The sequence below is a fragment of the Euprymna scolopes genome, chromosome 10 (assembly GCF_053919585.1).
Source record: "Euprymna scolopes isolate OS-2025 chromosome 10, ASM5391958v1, whole genome shotgun sequence".
In the NCBI taxonomy this organism is placed as follows: domain Eukaryota; kingdom Metazoa; phylum Mollusca; class Cephalopoda; order Sepiida; family Sepiolidae; genus Euprymna; species Euprymna scolopes.
The window spans coordinates 11,821,495-11,835,039 of record NC_136491.1 but is presented as its reverse complement, the minus strand read 5'-3'; positions in this window follow the sequence as shown (position 1 = coordinate 11,835,039).

Sequence of the window (13,545 nt, the reverse complement as noted above, 5' to 3'; positions counted from 1 at the left end):
ATCATATAACTATTAATAAATCTAAGATAGTTCATCATATAACTATTCATAAATCTAAGATAGTTCATCATATAACTATTCATAAATCTAAGATCGTTAATAATATAACTATTAATAAATCTAAGATAGCCAATCATATAACTATTAATAAATCTAAGATAGTTCATCATATAACTATTCATAAATCTAAGAAAGTTCATCATATAACTATTCATAAATCTAAGATAGTTCATCATATAACTATTCATAAATCTAAGATCGTTAATCATATAACTATTAATAAATCTAAGATAGCCAATCATATAACTATTCATAAATCTAAGATAGTTCATCATATAACTATTAATAAATCTAAGATAGTTCATCATATAACTATTTATAAATCTAAGATAGTTCATCATATAACTATTCATAAATCTAAGATAGTTCATCATATAACTATTCATAAATCTAAGATCGTTAATCATATAACTATTAATAAATCTAAGATAGCCAATCATATAACTATTCATAAATCTAAGATAGTTCATCATATAACTATTCATAAATCTAAGATAGTTCATCATATAACTATTAATAAATCTAAGATAGTGCATCATATAACTATTCATAAATCTAAGATCGTTAATCATATAACTATTAATAAATCTAAGATAGTTCATCATATTACTATTAATAAATCTGAGATAGCCAATCATATAACTATTCATAAATCTAAGATAGTTCATCATATAACTATTAATAAATCTAAGATAGTTCATCATATAACTATTAATAAATTTAAGATAGTTCATCATATAACTATTCATAAATCTAAGATAGTTAATCATATAACTATTAATAAATCTAAGATAGTTCATCATATAACTATTAATAAATCTAAGATAGTTCATCATATAACTATTCATAAATCTAAGATAGTTCATCATATAACTATTCATAAATCTAAGATCGTTAATCATATAACTATTAATAAATCTAAGATAGCCAATCATATAACTATTCATAAATCTAAGATAGTTCATCATATAACTATTCATTAATCTAAGATAGTTCATCATATAACTATTCATAAATCTAAGATAGTTCATCATATAACTATTAATAAATCTAAGATCGTTAATCATATAACTATTAATAAATCTAAGATAGTTCATCATATAACTATTAATAAATCTAAGATAGCCAATCATATAACTATTCATAAATCTAAGATAGTTCATCATATAACTATTAATAAATCTAAGATAGTTCATCATATAACTATTAATAAATCCAAGATAGTTCATCATATAACTATTAATAAATCCAAGATAGTTCATCATATAACTATTAATAAATCTAAGATAGTTCATCATATAACTATTCATAAATCCAAGATAGTTCATCATATAACTATTAATAAATCTAAGATCGTTAATCATATAACTATTAATAAATCTAAGATCGTTAATCATATAACTATTAATAAATTTAAGATAGTTCATCATATAACTATTCATAAATCTAAGATAGTTCATCATATAACTATTAATAAATCTAAGATAGTTCATCATATAACTATTAATAAATCTAAGATAGTTCATCATATAACCATTAATAAATCTAAGATAGTTCATCATATAACTATTAATAAATCTAATATAGTTCATCATATAACTATTAATAAATCCAAGATCGTTAATCATATAACTATAAATAAATCTAAGATAGCCAATCATATAACTATTAATAAATCTTAGATATTTCATCATATAACTATTAATAAATCTAAGATCGTTAATCATATAACTATTAATAAATCTAAGATAGTTCATCATATAACTATTCATAAATCTAAGATAGTTCATCATATAACTATTAATAAATCTAAGATAGTTCATCATATAACTATTCATAAATCTTAGATAGTTCATCATATAACTATTCATAAATCTAAGATAGTTCATCATATAACTATTCATAAATCTAAGATAGTTCATCATATAACTATTAATAAATCTAAGATAGCCAATCATATAACTATAAATAAATCTAAGATAGTTCATCATATAACTATTAATAAATCTAAGATAGTTCATCATATAACTATTAATAAATCTAAGATAGTTCATCATATAACTATTTATAAATCCAAGATCGTTAATCATATAACTATAAATAAATCTAAGATAGCCAATCATATAACTATTAATAAATCTAAGATAGTTCATCATATAACTATTAAAAAATCTAAGATAGTTCATCATATCAGTATTAATAAATCTGAGATAGTTCATCATATAACTATTCATAAATCTAAGATAGTTCATCATATAACTATTAATAAATCTAAGATAGTTCATCATATAACTATTCATAAATCTAAGATAGTTCATCATATAACTATTCATAAATCTAAGATAGTTCATCATATAACTATTCATGAATCTAAGATAGTTCATCATATAACTATTAATAAATCTAAGATAGTTCATCATATAACTATTCATAAATCTAAGATAGTTCATCATATAACTATTCATAAATCTAAGATAGTTCATCATATAACTATTCATAAATCTTAGATCGTTAATCATATAACTATTAATAAATCTAAGATAGCCAATCATATAACTATTCATAAATCTAAGATAGTTCATCATATAACTATTCATAAATCTAAGATAGTTCATCATATAACTATTAATAAATCTAAGATAGTTCATCATATAACTATTGATAAATCTAAGATAGTTCATCATATAACTATTCATAAATCTAAGATCGTTAATCATATAACTATTAATAAATCCAAGATAGCCAATCATATAACTATTAATAAATCTAAGATAGTTCATCATATAACTATTCATAAATCTAAGATAGTTCATCATATAACTATTAATAAATCTAAGATAGTTCATCATATAACTATTCATAAATCTAAGATAGTTCATCATATAACTATTCATAAATCTAAGATCGTTAATCATATAACTATTAATAAATCTAAGATAGTTCATCATATAACTATTCATAAATCTAAGATAGTTCATCATATAACTATTCATAAATCTAAGAAAGTTCATCATATAACTAATTATAAATCTAAGATAGTTCATCATATAACTATTCATAAATCTAAGATCGTTAATCATATAACTATTAATAAATCTAAGATAGCCAATCATATAACTATTCATAAATCTAAGATAGTTCATCATATAACTATTAATAAATCTAAGATAGTTCATCATATAATTATTCATAAATCTAAGATAGTTCATCATATAACTATTCATAAATCTAAGATAGTTAATCATATAACTATTAATAAATCTAAGATAGTTCATCATATAACTATTAATAAATCTAAGATAGTTCATCATATAACTATTCATAAATCTAAGATAGTTCATCATATAACTATTCATAAATCTAAGATCGTTAATCATATAACTATTAATAAATCTAAGATAGCCAATCATATAACTATTCATAAATCTAAGATAGTTCATCATATAACTATTCATTAATCTTAGATAGTTCATCATATAACTATTCATAAATCTAAGATAGTTCATCATATAACTATTAATAAATCTAAGATCGTTAATCATATAACTATTAATAAATCTAAGATAGTTCATCATATAACTATTAATAAATCTAAGATAGCCAATCATATAACTATTCATAAATCTAAGATAGTTCATCATATAACTATTAATAAATCTAAGATAGTTCATCATATAACTATTAATAAATCCAAGATAGTTCATCATATAACTATTAATAAATCCAAGATCGTTCATCATATAACTATTAATAAATCTAAGATAGTTCATCATATAACTATTCATAAATCCAAGATAGTTCATCATATAACTATTAATAAATCTAAGATCGTTAATCATATAACTATTAATAAATCTAAGATAGTTCATCATATAACTATCAGTAAATCAATATAGTCAATCATATAACTATTCATAAATCTAAGATCGTTAATCATAACTATTTATAAATCCAAGATAGTTCATCATATAACTATTAATAAATCTAAGATAGTCAATCATATAACTATTAATAAATGTAAGATAGTCAATTATATAACTATTAATAAATCTAAGATAGTCAATCATATAACTATTCATAAATCTAAGATAGTTAATCCTAACTATTAATAAATCCAAGATACTTCATCATATAACTATTAATAAATCTAAGATCGTTAATCATATAACTATTAATAAATCTAAGATCGTTAATCATATAACTATTTATAAATCTAAGATAATTTGCTGCACATGAATTTACAATAGTCACCCTAAAACAACAACCCACAGAACAATGCAATCCTTGTGGATTAAATAAAGAGTTTCAATTGAAGTTCTGTGCAGATCTATGAATTCGACAGAAAGATTCCAGAGTGCGATAACAGACTTCTCCAAACGTTAAGATGTTACATCAACCGAGTGTTGTGAAAATAATACTTGCGAACAATAGTCCGAAATATTAAAATAATAAAAAGATAAGGAATGATATTGAAATATCAAGAAGAGGGGCCTAAAAAAAAATCGAAAAAACATAGAATATTCCAAAAAGCTGTAAGTCGTGAAAACTCTGATAGTGCAATTAATAAAATGAATAGATAATACATATTTAACATTTAGCAAAATACGAATAAAAACTAAATCGCATTTTTAAAAATACGACATGAATTAATCCTATCGTTTTTTACCGTGTTTTGACACACCCTGAGCAGATACAGCGGATTTTAATCGAATATTTTGAAGGGAAACACAAGCGTAGAGATAACTCAATTAAAATTTATCGCTTGTGTGATGCGTCATGGATTGATAAATCGACTGAGGAAGTCCCGTGTTGCGCTGCCTTTAAGCCCAGTCGTTCTCACGGGGAGAGGATGAAATATAATCGGTATCCCAACCTCTATTGACGCCGATACGTTGCTTTAAACGGAACTCTCAAATATAAGATTCGACTTGTGTGAACAAATTTGCCCCCTCATGTTGAGATTCCCCTCCTTCAAACTGCAGGAATATGTAACACACGGTCAGACAGTAGAGAGATATAAGCCACCACTCATAAAAGAGGGTCACCTTAGCCTTTAAACATTGCCTAAGCAATCCTGTCGGCGGTCTACAGTCAAGGATCCTGAGGCAGGAACCAATAAGTTTTCTTCACCCAACGGACGGGATGCAACGACCTGAGAAGCCGCCAATCTTAAGACTACTCAGAACCATACCACATTTTGGTTGATGCAAGTTTATTTTCCACTCGACAATAGTCAAGATTCTGTCAGAGTGCATTTCGTGCGTTACATCAACGGCCGTGGATAATACTTACTTTGTTTGAGCGAAGTAAATACGCACTTACTATAGCATCGTTCTAGGGACACATAAATCAATTCAACAAAACTAGAGAATTTACTGTGCTTGTAAAAATATATTAAAAATTCTAAAGGAAGAAAACAAGTCTGATGATACAGACTAACATAGGTAAGTTCATCAAGAACTACAGACGATCCAACAAACAACGTGAAATATTGTTGAACTGATGGATTAGCAAAGATATTTAACGATAGTCAAACGCAACAGTATGGATGTATTTTTATTCGCTACTACTCTTCGATTTATGGGCAGATGCTACTCATTTTCATGGTTTATTCCACTTAATCCCGATCCTTATTTCATAATATTGAATGCACATCAAGTGATGAATTGAATACTATTACTTTAGTAATAAATATAGCTCGGGTGAGGTTTAAACACAAATAACAAATTATCGAATACACAGACATTTACCAAAAGTTATCAGTGGTCATTCACACATTTGATATACAACGTATGCTTAGATTCTTGGCATTTCTTTCCCTAGAATATTTCTAGTTAGAATTCTTTAAAGAAAAATATCGAATACTTACGAGTCAGTCTAATGAAAATTGTCATGGATTGTATTAATAGACACACAGATTCGTAAATGTTGTCCAAAACTCCCAAATACATCACAAATAAATAATATAAAAGGCAAGATTAGTTACTTTTCGATCTAACTGGATAATTTTCTAGTATTTTATTTAATGAAACATGTTTATTCAGCTCGAAAAACATACAATGTTTACCGATGTATTTGAAAATTGCAAATGGTGGGCGCTCTCTGGTGAAACCGGTAAGTTTAAAAAAATGAGTGAAAACTAAAAATATACACAGGATACTGTTAAAAAGCACCGAATATATGTCAGCATATGTTACGGTAATATATATTAAGCGAGTTTCTAACAGTATGTTTTTTTACTTTTTTAGTTTTAATTCATTTTCCCAAACTTACCGTGTTAATCAGAAAGTGTCCCGCCATTTACAATTTTCAAATACATAAAAAAACACTGTATGTTGTTCAAGCTTAATGAACATTTAACATTAAATAAATACACTAAAGAATTATCCAGTTAGATAGAAAAGTAACTTATCTTGCAATTGTTAAAATATATTTGTTATATATTTGTTTTTTGACACTTTTTCGAATCTATGCGCATAGTAATACCAACCCAGTTGCAACACTATTAAGGGAATGTGCTTCCATGGAATGAACTGGATTTGAACTTGGCACAAACAAGTTTTCAGTACATGCCCTTAACCACTGAATCACCAGTGCCTACGATAATCAACGATAAATCGCTAGTACTGTACTGCTTCAAACCTTGCTGAATCTAAGAATACAAAAAATAAGACACTTTTTATACAAATGAAAAAAGTGTTACCAACTGGGGAAAGAACTGCTAGGAAGTAAAAACAGATACATTGTATAATAATTTCGTTGTTCAACATGTGTACAACGACAGTGTAAAATACAAAAGATGCGCTCTATAAAAAGATGAAAAGAAATGTATGTATGCACTGGTTACTGTCGCTGAGGGACGTTACAATGTAAATATTTCTCGGCCTCAATCAAGTGTGGGTTGTGACCTCAATTTGACATGACACTCTCCACCATTTGCCATAGACCTTTCCAGTACGCTTGTCAAATAATGGGTTGACAGTCAGTGTTGAGCTAACAAAAAGAGGTATGAATAAAATATACGCAAGATTCCGAATATAAAAAAATAAACCAACACCACATACACACACACCCACACACACACACACCCACACACACACACATATATATATATCGATAGATAGATACACACCCAAACATATATACACTAATACATATATATAATATCTTTGTGTGTACATGTGTGCAGACTTGTATTATCTTGATAGGTCTCTCTCTCTCTCTCTCTCTCTCTCTCTCTCTCTCTCTCTGTACATATATACGTATATATATATATATATATATATATATATATTATTAGCTTGAAAGTATAGCTTTTTTTACAAACTGTCATACAATTTTAATCAGAATATAGTATTATAGTCATAACAAAAATCATCAAACTTTCATGTAATTTCGTCCCATAGATTAAAAGATATGAGTTCAAAACCACAGCGATCGTTAACATTAACAAACGAAAGTTGGTAAGAAATGTAAGTACCTGAGTTGTGTTTTGGGCTATTTGCCATGCACCCTAAAGGTAGAACATTAAATGGATCATCCATCATCCAGAGCTCTTTTTTGGCAAGGTCTTACAATTATAAAATGCTTCAATCGTAGTCAATATTTTTTCTTGTTCGTAATTATAAAATACATGATATTTCTCCAAAACATTTGGATTTGATGGAGAGGGAAATTAAAAGTAACTGCTATATTTTAACATGATCTAAAAAAACATCAATAAGAGAGTCACTTACAAATTTTCCTCATATGGTATATGCCCCCTCTTTATCACAAAGTAAATTTCACAATGTATAAGGATTATTTTATACTGGAGATATTCATACTCCAGTTTCTGCAATTTCGGATCATTTGAAACCATAGCAGAAGTTTTACTTTTCCATTCGATTCAGGCCAGGATATATATATATATATATATATATATATATATATATATATATATATATATATATATATATATATATAATATATTTGTAGTCATCTACATACAGTTTGTTTCGTTGTATAACGACTCATCAGTGCCGCTAGACTAGCACCTCTCCCAAGCCAAGGATCGAACCTAGAACCGTCGTGTTGACAGACGACAGTCGACCACGGAAGCGATGCCCGCAAGTAATCTGTCCGAATGTCTATTCAAACAAACATCCGTCCGCCACTTGTGCAGTGCTCAACCCGCTTGTTTGTAAACAAACCGCGAGCTTTGCATTTTTCAGCCAAATTAAGTAGCGAGTCAGATTATTTAAGACAGTGCTCAACCCAAAGACGGGGGCTTTAATCAAATATTATTAAATGCAAAGGATGCATTTTGATTCATGATGTTTTTTTTTTAATTTTTCGATTTTACGTATAATCGTTTTTGTATAAAAATAAAAAAAAATTGAATAAAAGTTCCATAATTGTTGCCGTCACGAGCGCTTTCGATTCGTCCACAGATCATCATCAGGTGTTTAGGTAAAAATTCGAAGTAGCGAAAATGAGAATTTAAAGTGAAAACTAAAATATACAGTAAACGAGGATAAGTTATAATATATAGAGTAAATATAACGATGAAAATATTTAAAATATAGGTCCATTTGTATTATGAATAAAAATATTTCGGAGTCAAATTCTATCCTTAGTAGTTTGTTTGTTTCTTTTTTCTTTCTTCTTTCTTGCCATGTTGTAAAGTTGGAGATAGAAAACCCCGCAGTGAAGATTCCCGTGTTATCTTTTAATTTGAAATCTCAGGAACAGTGCGCTGGCATTGCGAGATTAACGTCAGTCATGTGATCTTCGATGTAGAAGCATCGGTTTTATTTTACTACAATAAAATACGCATCAAGTGCGTTTGAAAACCAAATTACCACGCAGTTTTACGAAAATAAACAAATATTTTTCTTGTTTCAAATTTATAATTTAAATATAATTTTGAGTTAATAACGGAACACACACCACTGACGTTAATTTCGCGTAGCCAGCGCATTGTTCCCGACATTTTAAAATACAGCAGCTTAAAGAGAACAGGCAGATCTTTACTACTGAGTTGTATTTCCTCAACGTTACTACATTGCTAGAAAGAAAAAAATACTGAGGATGGAGTTTAATTCCGAAATATATTTAAATTATAAATTTAAAACAAGTAAAATATGTACTTATTTTCGTAAAATCTCGTAGTCATTTGGCTTTCAAGCGTACTTGATGAGTATTTAATTTTATTCATGTATAACCGACGCTTCTATAACGGAACTCACGCCACTGAAGTTAATCTCGCGTACCCAACGCACTGTTCTCAACATTTAAAAAAAATATAACCTCGGAGAGACAACGTGCGGATCTTTGCTACTGAGTTTTCTTTCTCTAACTTTACAACATTGCAAGAAAGAATAAATAAAATACCGAGGATAGAGTTTGACTCCGATGTATATTTAAATCATAATTTTCAAACATTTTCTTTTCTAAAATTGCTTTGTGATTTGGCTTTTAAGCGCACTTCATACGCAATTTTTTTTATTCAAATGGAACCGATGCTTCAATGACGGAAAAAACACCACTGACACATACACACACACACACAAACACACACACACATGCATATGCATGTATCTGTAAATAAATATGTATATATATATATATATATATATATATATAATCCGAGGATTTGTAACGATTCTACTACTAACCTTACTCCTCCTCCTCCTTCTCCTCCTCCTCCTCCTCCTCCTCCTACTACTACTACTACTCCTACTACTACTACTATACCCGCACCCACAAATAATTAGAAACTCCGACTGTCGTTTGGGCGATCGGATTTCAATATGGCTTGAGTTAGTTGCTAGTCGCACTGATGAGCTGTGAAACATCGAAACATTACTGTATGTGGATGAATATATATATATATATATATATATATATGTATATATATATATATATATATATATATATATATATATATATATATATTGTAGGATCGTTACAAAGTCTCTGTTATTTTAAACAAAAGATTAAAGAACTACAATATGTGTGTGGTACAATTAAAACCGGTGTCCTTTTCTGCTTAGGGATTTATATTTCCACATCGTAACTACTGTTCTCCATCGAATTCTGTCAAAATTTCAAGCAACACGTCTGCTTCCAACGCCTTCCTATAACCAGACTTGCTTCTTTTGAAACTTATTGCATCAATATAAGCTAATGATGTTCTTAGCAAATGTATAAAAACTATAAAAAGTAATCAATAACATTAATCAAACGGTAAACTCTTTATAAAATTCGATGAATATTTATTTTATTAATATACTATAATATTCCCAGCGGGCCCCTAAAATAACAAAACTTTTAACTTTGAGAAGTAATTTAACGCAATATATAAGACATGGCGCGCAAGTAGCATCTACCTTGTCAATGTTTAATCTCGTACGTTAATCAAGTATTTCATGAATAAAACTCCCAAAGAATAAATAGGCACAAGTGCTATTATCGATTTAAAAACTATTTTTTCCATACATAGATGCACTTCCTCAGTGCGTATATGGGTTAGTCCGTTCCAAACGGACTCTAAACGCCTGGGTCGATTCTTAGGGAATTCACATGAATGTACCTTATTTGCCGTGGAGTAATCTAAAGAAATACATCGGATAAATATAGAAAATCGAAAATCTAACTAATAATAGTAAATAAGGAACAGACCGATTTTAACAGAAATTCACACTTTTATATGCTAACATCCCAAGTTTATTAAAGAAGTTTTATCTTAAGCAAAACGGCCCGATGTATAAAATCAGCAGTAGATATGAGCGATGTCACTGATTGCGATGACAAGAAAACTATTGTAAGTAGTGGTTGAACACTTAACCCACATCAGAGTCAGGAATCTGGAAAATCAGAACTTTTGGGGGTATCGGAGTCGGTATCAAGAATATTCCAGTTTTTTTCTCGATGAGATAAAAAAAAATTATTGTCTTTTGATTTCATTTTTTTTTAAACAAATAAAAATCCACTGCTAGTTGCAACGATGCAAAATACAAAATTATAATGTTAAACTACAAAGTGTACTTAAATGTGTGCATCATTTTCCCACGGGTATATTTTTACGATTAAGAAAATGTATATACAAGTAACGTGCGTTTTGACGCTAATCTGAAAAAAAATGACCCTCTACTTCAACATTTAGAGATTTATAAAGAATCAGAATCCGTAATTGTGTTTGCATCGGGAATTAAGTACGGAATCGGTGATTGAATCTGTATTTTAATCGCCAACCTAAGTGCAATTGTACAAATCAAGTTCTGATATATTTTGTTTTAATTGAAATTGTTAAAACAATCATTGAACCATATTTTTATTTTTCGTTTGCAATGATAATACTTTCTTTATGTTTAAGACGCTGTTTTAAATTCATGATCAATCTACACTTTTAGTCCGATAAATATTAGGTTGGTGCAAAAACAATGTCGTTTTCTCACATATGTTACTTTTATATATGATTTTAGGATGAATTCATTGATGTATATAGCCATGTTTTATATATTTTTACAGCGCGTTTTTCGCTCTATCGAACCGTGTACTTCTTTACTGTTATCAATCTCTTCACTCATTTCTTGCAGGCTTTTCGACACCCTAGATAAATTTAAAATTTGCATTATTTTCTTGTTCCAGTAAACACTAAGCCGAAACGCAGCCGAGACGGCTCGTGATATCAATGATGCATTTGACTCAGGAATCGCTAACAAACGTGTCACAACGCTGGTTCAAGAAATTTCGCAATTGAGACGAGATCCTTGAAGAAGAAGACGGTCGCAATCGGCCGACTGCGGTTGATTATTAACATTTGAAAAACTTAATTTAAGTTGGTCCTTGCAAAACCACACGAGAAGTTGCTGTGCAACTCGAGGTGGACCAATCAAAATTCGGTTGCCATTTAAAGCAAATAAAGAGTGAAAAAGAATGGATAAGTGGGTGCCGCTTGAATTGAACTATAATAAAAAATGGTAGTTTTCAGGTGTCTTCTACGCTCATTCTGCGCAACAAAAACGACCTTTTTCTCGAGCGGATTGTGACGTGTGATGAGTAGTGGATCCTCTACGACAATCGTCGATATTCGGCACATTGGTTGCATGCCGGAGAAGCTCGACAGCACTTCTTGAAGCCAAAATTGCACTAAAAAAAGCTTATGGTTACTGTTTTATTGGCTGTGACCGGTCTCATCCATCACATTTTCTTGAATCCGAGCGAAACAATTATGGCGGAGATGTACTGCCGAGACATTGATGCTGAATCGGCCTTCAATCTTTTTATCGCTTGAAGAAGTTCGGATTTCTATGCTAATGTGGTAAATACAGTTTTATCTCGTTTGGAAGACATGTGTCAATTCTGTTGGTTTTTATTTCGATTAAATAAGTTTATTATGAAAGCAATTATGGTCATTTGAAGTTGAACGTCAGAAAACGACATTATTATCCTATGATGTTTATTAACACTACCATCATTATAAGAAATATCAGAACATTGCCTCATAAGAAATGGAAACACATTTTTTGCAAAAATCTAGATTGCTGGCATTATGATTTCTTATGTAACTTAGAAAAATACTATTGAGACATTCAATTGGACAATATCTGGCATAAAAATATATTCCATAAAATTTATTTACTGTGTTTAACCACGTTATCATTTTTTCTCGGTAAAATCATATATAATTTTACACCGAATTAAGATATATTGTAAAATCATTAAAATTGCCATCAATAAATTTAAAGTTAATAAATACATTTATATTGGACATTTTTTATTCTTGTAAATACGGTCTTAGCGAATGCATAAGGTCTTAGCGAATGCATAAGCTCTCAAATGCATAAGGTCTTAGCGAATGCATAAGCTTTCAAAGGAAAATGTGAGGTAGGAGCGAAATAAACATTATTTTAAATGTGTTATGTCTGTAACATAAAAAAAAACTTCTCTAAACAAGGTTAACTAATTTGGACTGGCTTTGCCGCATGGTTAGATATTACCAACGACAACCACAATCACCACAACCAACAACAAACTAATAACTACATCATCACAAATAACAACACCAAAAATAATTGTAAAATCTTAATAACTAGCAGGGCCTGTGTAAATTCCACAATGGATTCATTCATATGTAATATATTAATGGATGTGGATGCATTAATATGTAATATATTAATGGATGTGGATTCATTAATATGTAATATATTAATGGATGTGGATGCATTAATATGTAATATATTAATGGATGTGGATTCATTAATATGTAATATATTAATGGATGTGGATTCATTAATATGTAATATATTAATGGATGTGGATTCATTAATATGTAATATATTAATGGATGTGGATTCATTAATATGTAATATATTAATGGATGTGGATGCATTAATATGTAATATATTAATGGATGTGGATTCATTAATATGTAATATATTAATGGATGTGGATTCATTAATATGTAATATATTAATGGATGTGGATTCATTAATATGT